The sequence below is a fragment of the Gigantopelta aegis genome, chromosome 6 (assembly GCF_016097555.1).
Source record: "Gigantopelta aegis isolate Gae_Host chromosome 6, Gae_host_genome, whole genome shotgun sequence".
Taxonomy (NCBI): domain Eukaryota; kingdom Metazoa; phylum Mollusca; class Gastropoda; order Neomphalida; family Peltospiridae; genus Gigantopelta; species Gigantopelta aegis.
The window spans coordinates 64,684,983-64,700,258 of NC_054704.1; the positions used below are offsets into that span (position 1 = coordinate 64,684,983).

Sequence of the window (15,276 nt, forward strand, 5' to 3'; positions counted from 1 at the left end):
CACAGTAAGTATTGTGAGATGGTTAAAGGTATTGCACTATATTTTTTGATGTTGGATAAATAAACAAGTTATTTGTAGAATACTGCATTTTGTATGTATTCATATTTGGTTCATTTTGGTTTTGGAAACATAAAACCACTTAGATTTCCTAATAATCCAAATCTTCATATACACTCATTTGATAAATCAGGAATTCACAAAACAGGAGGAAAAAACCTCTACCCAGACATAACCTCACTGAAAAAAACAAAAACTGAGACCATGCTGACCTAACCCTACTCAAATACACATTGTGTGGAGCTTGTGGAAAAATAAAACAGTTATAAAAGGTTACTGCACTGTGGAGATTATAAAGTAAATATTTATAAAATGTCACTGCACTGTATACATACTGACATTTTATAAATTGGATGTTCTCATGCAGACAGACAATTTGCCTTTGGTACATCAATCACTGGTAGGAATGCCTGACCATCCAAGTATACCACAGAAGGTGTTTGTTTTTGTTTAGTCCATTTCTGACACACTGCTGACAAGTATTTAAGCAAGGCTTCTGGTCCATTTGGGGATGTTCTCACGAATATCGACCATTTACCCGAATGCCCGACCATCAAGCATACCACAGAAGGTGTTTGTTTTTGTTTAGTCCATTAGTCATTTAGTGAATTTAACATGCAGTAGCTGATGATTAATTAATCGATGTGCTCTATGTGCTGCTAAACAAAACAAATATGTTTTTTAAAACGAAAATACACGTTTTTCAGTAGTCCAATGATGATAAAAGATTAACAAATATTTGTGGGATTACTAATAAATAATTTATTTTATTACATTACATACCAATTACGCAATATCTAACTGGTATAATATTGGTAGCACAGAATAGGCGTAATTGGAGATAGATCGTTATAATTACGTTCGATCATATGATCGCGTGTAATGTGTCTTATAGTCAAAATGTCAAATGTCAAAGCGGGTCTATTTAGGGTGCTTCAATGACATGTGCCCGTAGGCCACAAACGTTCCCGAAAGGGGGGGGGGGGGGGGGGGGGGGGGGGGTGCTGATTTTTTTTAATTAAACGAATTAAACGAAAATGCCAGAATCTGGATAACAACATTTATTCATTTTAGCATTACTGCCAAACTGCTATTATGGTTGCAAACGAATTACTACGCATTTTTACATGCATTACAACTAATATTGTGGGTAGAATGATGGTAAAATGTTTCAGGCCAGCTCATTTTGTTCGAATTTACTGCGGGGAGGGGGTGGGGGGGTTGCATGCGATCGCTGGAGCATGCTAGACTGGTCTTTATGCCTAATGTCATACCAGTTAGTTGAATAATACCGATTAATAAGTATATTCATCGTATGTAATACACGTATATAAAAAGTATATATACACCTGCGCAAAAGTTAAGCACCACCCTTTTTTTTCCCACTGAGACACGGACACGCTATGTCGTAATACGAGAATACCAAAAATATTTTTAAATGTATATCTGATTGCAATAGATACTACTGAAAGAAAAGAAAAACTGCTAGAGATAATGTCATGAAGATACTGAATGATTTTATTAACACTTGAACAAGTGACATGGAATTTAGCATTTGCCATACAATTTATAACTATTGCACCACGGCTGATACAAACGACCTAATGGTCGGTAACGTATTCTGTAAATGTCAGCCAACACCTCAACACGGTTTTGAATGTTACTGTTCACGAACTGGGACACCAATCGACGAATCATCAAACGCGGTATTCTTTGCCATTCTCGTGAAGTGCCTTGAGCTAATTCTTATACATTTTGCACACGATAATCCCTCTCCCTCACATGCGTCCCAAACCATGATTGACATCCCGGTATCTCCGCCCAATGAGTGTTCCCGGTACAGTCACCAGATCAGGCAAAGGAGATGCACCCACAGACCATAACTGAACCTCCACCAAAGCGAACCTCTTCCAGAATGTTCCTCTGGTCATAGGCCGTGCGTCTAGATCTCCATACGAGTTGAACGTCCGTTGTGTAGAGAAGAAACCGACTTTCATCCGACCCGTGTACCCTTTTCCGGGTCCTTAGGTTTCAGTGCACTCTTGTAGCGCACCACCCCAGACGCTCCTGTTTGTGATGTGGAGTAGCTGACGTCTGATTGTTCTCCGAGCTCTCATCCCAGCAGCATGCAGCCTCCTTCTGACAGTGGACATGGACACCCTGTTGTGTGTTCCCCATCTGGTTCTTATTACTCTGCTTCTTGGTCAATGGGGATCGTCTTGCAAAGCGTACCAGAACTCGGTCTTCACGGGCATCAGTCTTCCTCGGTGGTCCACATCTTGGCCTCTCCTTGACATTATTAGTGTGGACATGGTTTTGAATCAAAACCACTAATGACAGTATGGTTAATGTGCGATTTTCTGCCAATATCTCCGCGTGACGTACTATTATTCAGACACGGGGCGATTACATGACAAAAGTAATCGATTATGATTACGATTACTTAAGAATGTCATGATTACGATTACGATTACAAGGAAAATGAAAGTAATCGATTATGATTGCGATTACACTGCCAGTAATCATGATTACATTTTCACAAATATGAACTATTTTTGAGGTGATGTTACCAACATGAAATTGTACACTTGATTTCACTAATTAAGAACAAATAATGGATAATTGTAGATTATTTATTACATCATATCAAAAATCATATCAAAAATGTATAAACGCATGTACATTGTATGACAATCACACCAGATGTTTTTTTTAAATGTCTGACTGTTTAAGCAAAGTGTGCATTGTTCTTAATACACATGAGCTGTTTGAATGCATGGTCTCCAAGCCTGCAGCGGTCTGGTGGTCTAGTTCAACTTATATTTTTTCTCTTACAACCAGTGCACCATGACTGATATATCAAAGGCCGTGGTATGTGCTATCCTGCTGCTAATGGAAAACATGTAGCGGGTTTCATCTGATGACTATGTGTCAAATTTACCAAATGTCTGACAACCAATAGTCCATAATTAATTAATCAATGTGCTATAGTAGTGTCGTTAAACAAAACAAACTTTACTTATTACATGAGTATTTAAAACATATTATTATATTTAACGACAAAACGTAATTACATGTGTGTTAATCCCCAAGCTGCTAAAAGAAACCAAAGCATGCCCCTTTAATCGCCGAACTGCTCTAGTTCAGTGTCACATAAAACAAGACATATAGTTTACAGTTATCAAAGGTCCGAGTTGTCAACTATGATCATTTGACAATACATCAAACGTGTTGAATGCGATTGGTTGTACTGTCTTAATGACTGCAGACGGACAGCGCACAACCTTAATCTTTTGTCTGTAAGCTTGACTGGGCAGCCAAATCCACACACATCAATAAGTTATTTAACATATATAACCTCTCCCTCCAAAGCGTCACTACAATCGTTACAATTTTAGGTAACCATTGGTAAAAAGTCATATAACCCACAAATTAAAAAAGAAAGATTAAAAGAATAGGATAGTTTTTTTTAGTGTTCTACTGGTTCAGAAAATATTTTGCTCCAGCACTTTCTTGCCACGTGACTTCTGGAGAATCAATTATTTCAGTCAACTTGTAAATCAACTGATTCACTTGGCAGGTAAAAAGCCATAAAAAAACCCACACACAGGACAAAACGTCACAGAAAAAAAAGTCACAACTTTTGATAAAAAAAATATATTGGACAATGTGTAACTGACTCCTAGTTTCTTTCAATATTAGTTTGGTCGCTGTTTTATTTGAATAAAAAACGTATTCATTTCCTTCTTCATTTCCTTTGAAGTTTTATAGCTTACCAGGTGTACATAACATATGGTACATAATATAACCATTTACAGACATAATGGAAGGTGTTGGTATAAACAGTTAAGGAGAATATGATAGTATGTGTACAGAACTCGATTTAAAACTAAGTAACCATAGATTCATGCCTTCTTATTATTTTGTATAAATATTTTCCTAACTTGCATACTTTGTTTACATTGCTAGTAGGTAATAACTTTATTACTTTAAAGATACACGTCTATTGAAGGATGCTATAATGATGCTTAATATATAATCATAAAAAAGTGCCAGTTCATACAGTTTGAAACTTTAATCCTAGTGTAGTAATCACGGAAGTAATCATAAATTACGATTACATTAGCAATGTAACCGATTACGATTACAAGTACATGGTATTCTCAAACAAAGTAATCGATTACGATTACGATTGCATGAAAATATGTAATCGATTACGATTACTGATTACGATTACCCCATATCTGCTAGTATTATGCATGCCAATAATCAGCCATTTCGTGGCATCGAGCAACCTTCGCCTTGCCATAGTGTTCACACACACACGCACACAAGAATCTCTAGTAATGGGGGCATAGTCTTTAGTTGGGTGGAGGGAGGGAGGGCACAAGCCACACTTTTAACTATTTACATAGATGTATAGGCCTCCGACTCCAGTTCCTACGGGCCTAATTTTACATGTATCCATTTTAAGTCACCTCAGCCAAAGGCTTCAATGACATATTAAGTAACTATTTACATAGATTTATAGGCATCTGACCCCAGTTCCTACGGGCCTAATTTTACACATCCATTTTAGGTCATTTTAGCCAAAGGCTTCAACGACCTATTACGATCTGTTTTCGTCCTTCATGTGTCATCCGTCGTGTTGATTTATCTAATTTGTTAATGCCATTAATGTAGGGTCCCCTCTTTGTCCCCAATGTGGGGGTGAAGTCTACTTTAGTTGTATAGAGATATGCATCTAAACTGAATTCGTTTTTAACTTATCCAAAACTACTTGACCAATTCCAAGCAAATTTTGTTTCAAGCTCCCTTGACACATGGTGTAACAAATTTGTGAATTTGGTTTGACTTACCAGGGTCTCAAGAGGTGGGGCCCAAAACAAGAAAAACATTAAGCCATTTAAAATTTCTTCTATACATCCAGAAATGCTGTAACTGTATATGTCTAAAGGTCTATAGATAGTTTACCTAATTTGTGAATGTCATTGTTGGATTTTCCCTTTGACGACGTTTTTCTATGATTATACATGTGTAGAGAAATGCATTTAAATTGTTAATATTTCGACTTCTTCTCCAAAACCTATTGCAACCAAATTTTGTGGGAAGCTTCCTTGACACATGGAGAAACAGATTTGTGAATTTGGTCGTTCTAACAACCATCCCACCCCTACAGGGGCCAGGCATCCGAGGTGGGCCCAAAGAGTAAAATAAAATTTTAAAATGACCCCCCCCCCCCCCCCCCCACACACACACACACTATTTGACCAATTCCGACCACATTTTTGCAGCAAGCTTCCTTGGCACGTGGAGATAGAAATTTATGAATTTGTGAATTTGGTCATTCTGACCTCCACACCCCCATCCCCCGCCCGAGGGGAAGATTAAGATATTATAAGGCTTCCAGAAAGTCTATAAACGAATCGTTTTCGTATATTTAAGGATCAATAGATGGTTTATCTAATTAGTGAATGCCATTTATGATAGATCGGGACGGCATTTAGCTCATTTGAGACCGGCCTCGGTGGCGTCGTGGTTAGGCCATCGGTCTACAGGCTGGTAGGTACTGGGTTCGGATCCCGGTCGAGGCATGGGATTTTTAATCCAGATACCGACTCCAAACCCTGAGTGAGTGCTCCGCAGGGCTCAATGGGTAGGTGTAAACCACTTGCACCGACCAGTGATCCATAACTGGTTCAACAAAGGGCATGGTTTGTGCTATCCTGATTAGCAGCAAGGGATCTTTTAATATATGTACCATCCCACAGACAGGATAACACATACCACGGCCTTCGATATACCAGTCGTGGTGCAGTGGCTGGACCGAGAAATAGACCAATGGGCCCACCGACGGGTATCGATCCCAGACCGACCGCGCATCAAGCGAACGTTTTACCACTGGGCTACGTCCCGCCCATACGAAAAAGCCATTAGATGATTTGATCAAAGGTGTGTGTTTTTGACATCCAATAGCCGATGATGAATAAATCAATGTGTTCTAGTGGTGTCGTTAAACAAAACAAACTTTTTGTGTGTTTCATTAATGTTATTGGCGGGATTTAGCTCAGTCGATTGAGCGCTCGCCTGAGGTGCTTGCGTCACAGGAACGAACCACTCCAGTGTATCTGTTCAACCGATTGGGATTTTTCTTGTTCCAACCAGTGCAACTGGTCAAAGGCCGTGGTATAGCCTACATGTGTTTTTCTGTTTGTAGGAAAGTGCATATAAAAAAATCCTTTGATGCATTAGGGAAAATGTAACGACTTTCCTGTTGACTACAAGTCTGAATTACATCCAATAGCCGATGATTAATCAATGTGCTCTGGTGATGTCGTTAAACAAAACAAACGTTCATTAATGATGGGTCCCCTAGCTATTACACCGGCCTCGGTGGCGTCGTGGCAGGTCATCGGTCTACAGACTGGTAGGTACTGGGTTCGGATCCCAGTCGAGGCATGGGATTTTTAATCCAGATACCAACTCCAAACCCTGAGTGAGTGCTCCGCAAAGCTCAATGGGTAGGTGTAAACCACTTGCACCGACCAGTGATCCATAACTGGTTCAACAAAGGCCATGGTTTGTGCTATCCTGCCTGTGGGAAACGCAAATAAAAGATCCCTTGCTGCCTGTCGTAAAAAGAGTAGCTTATGTGGCGACAACGGGTTTCCTCTAAAAAAATCTGTGTCGTCCTTAACCATATGTCTGACGCCATATAACCGTAAATAAAATGTGTTGAGTGCGTCGTTAAATAAAAACACTTCTTTCTTTCTTTCCTAGCTAAATACATGTTCCTGAGGATGAGTGTAATTTTCTGACGGTGCACACGGAAGATGTCAAAATGTAGGGGCACACACACACACACACACACACACACAGTCACACACACACACACACACACACACAGTCACACACACACACACACACACACACACACACACACACACACACACACACACACACACACACACACACAAATATGTATGTATAAATATATAAAAACCATCACTGGTGCTACAAAGTGTGCGTGTGTGTGTGGGGGGTGGGGTGGGGGTGGGGGCACCCCCCCCCCGCTTCCTACGCCAGTGAGTCAATGACGTGTGTACACAGAGAACTGTATTTAAACTAAAAACAACAACACCCAAAACATTCGCTACTACTTGACAGTTCCCACTAAATTTGGTGGGAAGCTTTCATGACCAACCGGGAAACAAAATAATGAATTTTGTCATTCTGACCCACGCCCTCCAACCCGGAAATTAAACAAAGGGGAGGGATAGAGGTCACTCGAGCTAGGGAAATGGGTAGGCCCCTACGTGCATTTTATGAGTCTGGTAGGTAACCCTTTAGGCCCAAGCATGGACCTTTTGTTGTACATGGTACTTTAAGGTCCTTTAATTTCAGTTAAAACAAAACAAGGTCAGATCAATTTAATTTATTTCGTAATCATGATCTATTTACATTTTCCAGTTTGTAAAAACGGAAGAGTCTTGGACTAGTCTATTATTGTTTTGATATGCACAGTGACGTCATTCGAATATTTAAGTCTGCGTATGATTCGAACGATTTTGTTACTAATATAGTATTAGTATATTATAAAATGTGTTACCAGTTACTAGTATATATAATTACCCCTAAACAGGTTAGCTGATGCAGTTTTTAAATATATTTGGTTACTCACACAGAATCTTCACCCCTATTAAAATAATAATAATTACCAGTTACACATCGAGCAGACATTGACAGTGCCACTTACATATTGGTATTTACGTTTTATTTGTGGATAGATGTAGAAAAAATTAAAGTTTTAAAAATTTAAAGCTAGTGAATCAAACCGTATGTTAAATATTACATCAGAAAATTAAATAATATGACAAATTTACTATGTATAAAAAACATAACGACTTGATTACTTTTTAAAATTTAGTTTTTGATCAAATACACTGAGCAAGTTCAGCCACTTCTAGCAGAAAAACCGCCGATAGACTGTTTTATGGTTTCATGTTAATAGTCTGGGCTTTTGTGTTTTACATTTTACTTTAATAGTTTCGGCTGTTATGTAAATTGCTAATGATGCATTTTGTAAAATTAATTTTATAGCTTCTTTACATATCTTACATGAATAAATCCATTGTTGGCATTTTTTCCCCATCATAATATTGGCAGCCATCTTGAATTCAAAATGGCGGCCATTGTAAGACCACCCTGGGGTCATATCTATACATGACCTAAATATTTCTCTACCTGTCCCTGTATCATATAAAACTGCTTGTTTGAGCCTGTAAAGACCCTATAATACTATATATACTGACACACAATGAAAACGCAAAAACAACTTTTCATTGCAAATAACGACAAATTATTAATGAATTGATGGATAATGTAATATGACATTAATGACTGGTATTCATGAGATACATTCACATGGAAACATGGCCAGTTATCATCAGTAATCGAGTTGCATTCGTAATCGAAATGTTCAACCCCCCCATATCAAGGTCAGTATCTGGTGTGTCCACCATTGGCCCATGAGTATGCGTGAAGACGACGTGGAAAGGATTGGCACAAACATCTCAAATAAGCCACATGAATGTTTCTCCACTCCTGCAATGCCTGTGCAAGCTCAGCGACGTTACGCGGTGGTGGCTGGCGGTGACGTACACAGCATCCTAACTCATCCCACGTGTTCAATTGGGTTCAAATCCAGTGAAACGGTGGGCCAGTTGATAACGGTGATACCGGCTTGTTGCAGGAATGCCTGGGTAATTCTTGCAGTATGTGGATGGGCATTGTCTTGTTGAAACAGAAGGGGACCTCCTGGTCTTCGGTGATGGCGCAAAAGTGGCTGGAGAACTGGTCTTAGAATAACGTCAACATAACGCTGGGCTGTAAGGGCATCATAGACAATGATGAGATCACTCCTGAAATCACAGTTGATTGCCCCCCATACCATCAGACAACGGCTGCCAAACCGATCATGTTCCCTCACACATCCGTTAGCATACCGTTCATGGAGTCTTCTGTACACGCGTGCTCTTCCATCAGCAAAGGAGACAGAGAAACAGGACTTATCTGAGAAAACAATGCTCCGGTAAAAGGCTGGTGGATGATTACCATTCTGGAGAGCAAACTAGTCTCACAGCACGATGCCGCGGTGTCATGATGTTACCGTTGTACGTGCGTCTGCATCTGAGTCCAGCCATTCTGAGTCGACGGATGACCGTCATCGGATGGATAGGCCTTCCATTACGTCCTATCGTGTTGCTTGCTGTCATTGTCGCAGTTCTGAACTGGTCACGGAGGTGGTGTCGTCGAATCTGCCGATCTTGACGTGGGGTCGTAACGGGACGTTGACCAGGTCGAGGTCGATCACGGACACTCCCGGTCTGTTGATGACGTTCAACAAGTCGTCCAATAGTTGATGGATGGACTCTGAAGGTCCTAGCAACTTGGCTTTGCGAAGTCCCCCCTTGAACCATGCCCAATGCTCGCTCCCTTTGTTCTTCTCGGAGTCGTGGCATTCTTAATGTGACGAGGAATATGACACCGTTACGTGACTCTTATGTGTCCACATACTGGCATTTCGCGTGCATTGCATGCAGCATGATTGAGCATGTAGTGAATGCATTTCACACCATTTTGTGTGTTTCTGCTATTGTATGTGTAACGAGAACAAAACCAGGATTAAAACCCAGACAAAAGTACCAATCAATGGCTTCCTCTCATACATTGTTATATTAAGTCCAATAAATATATTTTTCATTAATCACAACAAAATATTGAAAAATATCTGTTTTGCGTTTTCATTGTGTGTCAGTATATATAGCAAAATAATATGTGTATCCATGACTTATGGTGATAGGACATTTAGGGGAGTAAAAATATCCAGATGTGATGCAATTTTATTCAATTTTTAGTCTGAACAATATATTCATTTTTATTTACAAACATGTCACTTTTATCTGTTTAAATAGCTGTCCATATATCCCAAGCTGAAAAGGATAAAAAAAATTGCCATATATTCTGCAATTTGGCCTTCACTGTCTTCATCGGCAGTCCATTTGATAGAGCTAATTTTCATGGGACAGAACTTAGTCGATAAGCTAGTATTGTCTGGAGACTGAGATTGTTGTCTTCAGAGAGAACAAGTAGTTTTCCAAAGAGATTTCACAAACAACGTTCATGTTTGAAGACTTCAGCTACTTGTTTTTGTTAATGGAACTAAATGTCTTTAGTGGCTATCTTGTGATGGATGCATGGAACTGAAAATTTGTGAACAAGCCTTTTCTGAATAAATGTTTAAAAAGCTTTTTTCAACTGCTTCAGCCTTCAAAAAATATTTGCAACTTCAGCTGGGGCTTGAAATGTAAAACAAACCTTATTTCATATCAGCTTCAAATGGATTAATAAAATTTTGAAAACAACTTCTCAGTCTCTGTAAATCTGTCTCAGTACCTCTCAGATGGCTGGCTGCTCTTGTATACCTCTTGTATGTCTTCAGAACCCATCACACCTGCCATATCCAGTGTAGCTTCTGCATATTTCCTTGCATGTCTTTTCAGGCACCATCGATAGTAAGCCGTATAGTTTCTATTGAATCATCAATGCTTCTTCTGAATTTTACATGATGATTGATTGTAAGTTCAATTGTCAAATCAGCTGGATTTCTTCATGCCATCATATCTGATCTGTTTACACTGAATCCACATTTTCTCAATAAATGGTTGGTTCCTAGATGAATATATGACAAAGTAGCCTACACAGACAAGAATCGAGCCTAGTTGTCATTATTCATACTAAACAGCAAAGGGAACAAGTCTTGGGCATGTGCCAGGTGCGGATAAGCTGTTTTCTTTTGTAGTGCAAAGGGATCTGAAGATCAACCATATATGACCATATATGCACTTTATCATGGTACTCACAGTACATGGTGTGCAGACAATGACATTGGCCAGTTGCAACACTTCAAACAGAGATCTTCCCTTTAATGGGCTTAGTTCTGCACTGATCTTCTGGATCAGAGACTGCACTTCGCGTTGTCTTTTGAAAGTATCGAACAACAATCTTTCGAAGGTTTCCAGAGTGACTTTGTGCATGCACATAGCTCTGTTGTAGTGCTTGCCATTTAACACTCTTTCAACTGATCCACTGACACACACATACCAGATTCTATCACAGTGTCAGTGTTTTACCAAGAGCTCCCAAACATTTGCAAATATAAGTAGACTATATGGAATAGGCCAAGCTTTATAATAACATCCTTGTACTGGAGAGAGCAGGTGCCACACAAATAAATAACCTTTCTTAGACACTACAAGGTCAAATGTTACTAATGCACATATTTTTGATCAACAGCATTTTATGATATCATTAGGACATGCTGAACTGTGGAGTTCTCTGTAATGGCTGAGTTGACAAGAGCTATGTAGTCCACTGTGGACACAGAGTGTGTTATACCAGAACCTGTGGAAGATATCCACCCAGCCCAGCCAGGAACCAACAGTTGCCCATCATGTAGTTCAGTACGACAGAACAACCAGAAAAAGTCTGAAATACATACTTGCTTAACAACTTCTGGCAAAGCAATAGTCAAGTGTTGTTCAGCTGGTAAAACATGGCTCCAAGTCTTGGGATTTGTAATCAACAGATTGGGGTTTTCTTTTCTTTTTGTAACAGTGTGCTCTATGGGAAGTCTATCATGCTTTTCCTGGACTACAATGCCATGTTTTGAATTTGTGGCTCCAGCCCCTGATGAGGTATCCTCATTCAAATCAAAATTTTGGGTCAAGAGGCCCCCCCCCCCCCCCTCCCCCAACAACACCATTTTGCTTACATAGGGGGTTTCCATCCCCCAGAAACCCTTTCCTACACTAACACCTTGAATGAAATATGTATATATTGCACAGCTACCAACATTTTGGTATACAGTATGCATAATTATGTAATATATACCTGCATAAAACACAATAAAAGGCGATGTCACATTTTTAATAAGTCGAGAGGTAGATGTGATATTATGCCCTTAACGTGTATGACAATCCAATGGTAGTATTCCTTACTGCAGGAGAGGTATGAACAGATATTTGGATCCATACAAGTGACTTAATTAATGTTGTACACAGACTGGACATTAAGTTTATTGATTTTAAATTTTGCAAATTATCAAGAAAATGTATCAATTTTTGTTATGATAAAGGCCTTATTAATATAATAACGTCTTTATAGCTGCTATTATGCAATATATGTTTTTGTTGGACACATACCTTTAATTTAATACCATACAGTGATAGGTAGAGGAATATATAACTTAGAAACAAGTTCAGATATTGACCCATGTGAATTATGCTTAACCACCATCTTGAATTAAAGATGGCTGCCAGAATTGTGATGGAGAAAAATGCCAACAATGGATTTATGTTTCTTTTAGATATAAATAATAAAAAAAAAAAAAAAGTTATTTCAAATGTTGCAACAAAAAATGCAAACCCCCAAATCCTGACATAACAGTCCAGACTATAAATTGATTAACCACTTTGGGAACCATTCAAAATAATTTGCAAACATTAGTGAAAAACGGAGGGCTGAACTTAGTTATGATTTTATATTGGATGGGGTGGGGATAGGGAGTCAGTTGTGAAGGATAGGGATGGGTGAGGGATTTTTCCAACATTTTGTCCAGACAAAAATCATAAAAAAGCCATTACAATGACACAAAATCCACATACTGTAGTCCGTCACACAGAAAACGCCTTTTTTCTTGCTATGGAATATACTACAAATTATTTATTTCTGAGCTGATTGATTTGTAAGTTGCACACAAAATTAGTGTGTGACCTAATCTAACATCATAACATGCATTAAATAGTATATAATTTTAAGCAATCGTGATGACATATTAATTACTTACACATACTTTGAAGACTTCTGCCCCTATTGGACAATATTCCATAAAAAGGCAAAATGGAAGCCAACACAATATTACATGCTTTTTGGCCTAGGTGATCTCAATGAAGTCGATATAGGTGACATGGTTATCGTCTAGTATGTGGAATCTCTGTCATTGTAATGGGTTTTTTTTTTAATGACTTCTGTCTCAACAAAAAGTGGGGGAAATCTTAATGGTAATTAAAGGCAGGAGAGTAATTTATATTGTAGTTGTTAACAATGTGGTTCGGGCTTTAGTTGAAAGGTGCTAGAAAGTCCTGCTAGAAAAATTGTCTAGCACATGTCCCTAGATGGTAATGCGCCTGTCTCATTGCTTAATTTATCTCATAGTTCAGGAGATTGACGGTCACTGCGACCTGTTGATTACATCATTCTGTGAGCAAGCTAGTACTTAATGTCACATAATTATGTTAGTTGTAACACTGAACACATTCCTTCTCGTGAGGAATGATGTCACGGCACCAAAATAAAATGCAGTAAATTTGATAACACTTAGGCCTAAAAAAAAGAGTGTTTTTCAGGTTTCATCCTTGGGGAAAACAAATAGGGTAAGTAAGGTAGGACCTATTTTTTTTTTTTTTTTTTTTTAAATTTAATCAAACTGAGAAACCATAATCAGCCAAGGTGTTCAGAATCTACTTGGCTGATTGCAAAAAATCAGGGATCATGATTTAAAAAAAAAAAAAAAAGCTTCAAAACATTTCAGAGTCGCTACATAAAATTAGGGTAGGTCGGGAAACTGATAACATATATATTTGTTTTGGGCATTATACTAAAATTATAAGACTGAGTGAACTTGAAAATGTTTCTAGCAATTGTCCTTTATAGATGGTTTTTCTGACACAAGTCTAAAATACATACAAGGATCGGTCTTTCGGGCTACAATGATTGATTTTTTTTAGACAATTGTCAGGAAAACCATTACTAAATGAGCGTAATGTTTTCATAAAATTTAGTTAAAATGTGTGATGTCAAACTAATTTTTGCTGATCGTGATGACGCCATATTACGGATGGATGTGACTTTAGTACTGTAATTTACTAAATATCAAATGAAAATGTTATTTTAGAAGTGTTATAGGATAAAACAGAATTTGCTACTCATGTTTTTCAATATGTAAAATATCAACCGTGTCTAGTTAATTGGTATTTGTCTCAGCAGAGCTTCGACAAATACCAGTTAATAATGGAAAAACAAATTCTAACAACAGGGGACTTAAAATCATAGAAATTAAATGATTTGGACTTGTTGATCTGTCAGGTGTGAGATCATGTGACATGCACTGAATATTAATTTATCTTCCTCCATTTTAACTCATTTAAGTCAAGTGGACCTGATATCGGTCATGTAAGGGTCGAGATGACTTGATCCATCTGTATTACACATCAAAGGCCATGGTATGTGCTATCCTGTCTGTGGGATAGTACATATAAAAGATCCCATGCTACTAATGGAAAAATGTACTGGCTTTCCTCTAAGACTATCATTCTATGTCAAAATTATCAAATGCTTGACATCCAATAGCCAATGATCAATAAATTAATGTGCTCTTGTGGTGTCGTTAAACAGACAAACTTTAACTGTATTACACAAACAAGTTAAAACCTGGAATTTGTGCTGTTGAATACAATTCCACTTTAGATTTCATTTTATAGATAACAACATCAACTTAACCAATCCGGAATGTCTTTCATCTTAGCATCCTACTCAGTTGGTTCCCAATTATTTTATTGCATGATTTCTAGTAGTATGTTAGCTGTTAGTAAAGAGTGATTAAAATTATAGTTAACCAAGTTCTGATCCCAAGGAATATTTTATGTTATTAGGCCATATTGTGAAAACAATAAATGTTTGGTACCACTTCATCATCGTTTTGAAATGAGAAAGCCAATTTAAAATAAACAATATTCAAATAGTCACAGTGTTTATTTTTCAGAAAATTATTTATATTTTAAACAATTATTGTTACTTCATGTATAAACTTTTGTAAAAAATACTCATCCATTTAATTGTACTGGTGTTCATGGGTGGACAAATGATTTATGAAAAAGAATGAGATTTTTGACAAATTTATGACGAAATATATTTGGCAAATTCAACTTGAATTTGATTTTGTGCTACATGTTTGTGTTTATTTGAAGATTCAAATGTATTTATGCATGCACAGTACTAGTAATTAGTGTTTTGTAGTTTTCAGTAAAATGTAATTTAGTAAGGTGTGCCTTATCAGTCTTGATTAATATTGCCATTGGGTATAGTTATATATCAGCCAGA

At 37.9% G+C, this 15,276-nt stretch overlaps 1 protein-coding gene across 4 annotated transcripts in view; it reads left to right on the top strand.

Annotated features, from left to right (window-relative positions):
- Nucleotides 1-7,790: 7,790 nt before the first annotated feature.
- The window catches only part of LOC121375402 (serine/threonine-protein phosphatase with EF-hands 2-like), a 133,393-nt gene continuing 125,907 nt past the window's right edge, over nt 7,791-15,276 (top strand). For all 4 annotated transcript variants that reach the window (XM_041502833.1, XM_041502835.1, XM_041502836.1 and 1 more), the window contains exon 1: nt 7,791-7,819. The gene's annotated coding sequence lies outside the window, so the exon portion shown is untranslated. The remainder of the gene's footprint in view (nt 7,820-15,276) is intronic.